Here is a 3,291-nt window from a genome sequence, read left to right as displayed (position 1 = left end):
CCACTGCCGATGGTGTGCGTTCACCATGTCACATTTTTAATAAAAGGGCAATCTTGACCGCTGTCCTCCTCTCATTTATTTTTTTTATTTCATTTTATTATGATTTAGGATCTCCATTCATTTAGTTTAGTTTTATTTCTTTGTGCGAGATAAACACGATCAAAATAGCAAAAAAAGATGCACATAGACATACTGTTCCTAAATGCATCGGTGGGACAAAAGAAACCCCAGAGGGCTTATAGAGGATGTCCTCCTAACATTCAAATACAATAAGGTAAGGTAAAGAAATAAAGTCAACGAAAAATTTATAAATAAATGGATAAAATAAAAACAAAACAAAGAACTGCAAATTCATGTTACAAATGCAAAATACAAGTGCATTTAAGTTAATTTTTCAAAAAGAAAGAAATATTACATCAATCAATATGTTAAAGGTGAAGTGAGCGATATATTCATGTTAATATACGTGTTAAATCGCTCTATAGTCATACAGTGATCACTAGTGTTCACGCTTCATAACACAGGTCTCTCAGTCACCCGCTCTGCATGTAATCGGCAAATAAACTTTTCTGGGATCCCACAACCTGATATCCAATCAGAAAGGAGAACGCTACAAACGGGTATGTCTCTCTGCTGGTGCATGTGGGGACTGCTAACTGCAGTCACTGACAGGAAGTTAGCTAAAAGAACCATTTCGCTCACAGCTCCTTTAATACATTAGTGTTAGATTTTAAGATGAGGTCATTTTTAGATTTTTTCTGAAAATACCGAAAGATGAGTGTTTTCGGAGCGTGAAATGAAAACTGTTCCAAATGACTGGGCCTCTATACCTAACTGGAACCTGGCCAAGATTTTAGTTATTTTTATAAGAATAGAACAACTATTCTTCCTAAGGTATTCAATACATAAATTATGTTACATCGTCAATTAAACAAAGAAATATTTAAGAGATATTTAGTTCTACTGTCTGTTACATTTACATTTCCTTCAAAACAAATGTTTGAGACGAGTGAACAATAGACACATTGTACTAGTATACATAAGTGTCCCCACTTTGGTCAACATAACAAGTTTGAATCCACATTCACATAAATAACTCAGTTCATATCCACACCTGTTGGATACTGATCAATCTGGATATACAGCTGCAATTAAAAAAATTTAATATCAATCAACAGTTAATTTTTTCTGTAATTCTATTCAAAAAGTGAAATGTTTCATATAATCTTGATTACACATACTTGAACATACGTTTCAGAAGCTTCCACATTTCTGTATTATAAATCCTTTTATGTAATATTGTAATATTTTTGAGATACTGGATTTTTTGATTCCATGAGCTGTAAGACGTAATCAACAAGAAAACAAAGAAAGGACTGACATATTTCATTGTGTTATAAATCTAGAATATATTAAAGTTTGACTTTTTGAATGCATGTGTATATTACTATCTATGATATTGCTTTGGCTTTATTTGACTGTTGACAGCCCAGTCTTCCCCTGCTCTGTCCTGCTGCTCAAAGAGCGCTCTGCAGTGGATTCTCCTCATAGAGCAAACAAGTTGTTTACCAAGCTAAGCTAACTGCCCAGTAGTTCATACGATACCAGATGTTTACACTGCGCTCATAGCCCTGCTTGGGTCTGTTCTGCTTGGTAGGGTCGGTCGTGATGCAGCTCTGTTGAGCTGGTCCTTTGGTTCTTCTTCTTCTTAAAGGGTCTGGCCTTGGTGGGAGCTTGGTTCGTTCCCTGGTTCTTCTGGTTCTTCTTTGGGTTGCTTGGAGCAGCCGGTTGGATCCTTGTTCCTCTTTGGTTGAGAGGACCTTCACGGCTGTTTGGACAGGCCGTGCTGTAGGGCTTGGATCAGGGAGAGCAGAGAACAACGGGCCTTTCCCGGGTCCTGGAGTTGGAGAGTCCCCCTTCCAGTATGGAAGTTGGGGCAGGAGAGAGCATGCTAGCCTCCTTTTTGGTAGGCCAAGCGTGAGCGTTCCACCACCTCCGATGGTGGTTGAAGAGGAGAGAGAGTGGGCATGTACCCAGTTTACTAGCTATCATCAAAAACAGCATAAGCCTTCTGACCAATGGCAGAGAGTAACCCCTGACTGCAGCTCGCAGATCGAGGAGGGGCTAAATGTGGGTTGGGTTAAACGTTTAACCCCGCCCGAAGAATGTGCGATGCACAGCCCGTGACTGTAGGTTCTGAACCATGGAACCAGCGGGGAGTTCTGAATGAAGTGCAGGCGACCCAGAGTCACTGTTGGCGGGCCCTACATTTTTAACCAAATAGTAGCCTATTTCTGTGTGTGAGATTGGGTGTGTGTCTCCCTTTTCTAACCTCTCCCTGTCACCTTACCCTAACCCTAACCACCCAGCTGTGATGCCTGAACATAATCGCCAATTTCAGGAAAACATAGGGCTGTGGTGGGACCAACAGGCTGTTACATAGGCCTATTGATGACCCCGACCAACACCGACAACCGAGTCCCGGTTGGCGGGGCTGGGTTGAGGCATAGGTTGTGAAACTACGGGGCGTTCTGGATGAAGTTTGGCCGACCAATAGTCACTGTTAGCGGCGCTGGGTTCAGGCACACGGACGGGGGCCGGCCTGGAAGTGGCGAATGAGCTTGGCGTTATGGATGTGGCCGAGTTAGAGTGAGTGTGCAAGTGGGTCTGGGGGTCCTCACACAGTGTCCCCTTGAAAAACATACATTTAACTATGAAATTAGCATATATTAGGCTATATAGTAATATTAAACCTACATATATAATATGTATATAGGCCTATCAATTCAAATATAATATTATCGTTATATTCAACACAACAATGTGCTGCTGGATCAGCCCACATTTAGGGAAAATTTAAGCTCCTCCTCGATCTGCGAGCTGCAGTCAAGGGCACGTGATGGCAGAATAGACAGGGGGACACATCGGGACACATCCGGGGGGGGGGGGGGCTGGCTAAGTGTGAACCCAAGACAATGGCCTAGGCAGAGCAAGGTGTGAAAACACAGACAATGCCTCGGCTCTTGGCCGAGGAATGTGTGGGGGTTTTGGACACCAACATTTTGCTGTAACTAAAGTAATTCACTTCAGAGCTAAAAGTCTTAATGAATGAAATACATGTACACATTCACTACAATGCTCAGTAAAATAGTTCTACTATGTTAAAAGGTCACTTGTGCAAATTTGGAAAGGTACTGTGGATACAAAGTGGGCCTAATGTTACCATGCAGGGTGGGGCTGATAAAGAAATGCTAAAGAAAGGCATTAGGGGAAATGCAGGATCCGAGTTGT

This window comes from Ammodytes marinus (genome assembly GCF_949987685.1).
Source record: "Ammodytes marinus genome assembly, chromosome: 5".
In the NCBI taxonomy this organism is placed as follows: domain Eukaryota; kingdom Metazoa; phylum Chordata; class Actinopteri; order Uranoscopiformes; family Ammodytidae; genus Ammodytes; species Ammodytes marinus.
The sequence above is the reverse complement of the archived record's forward strand: the minus strand, read 5'-3'. Positions refer to the sequence as shown.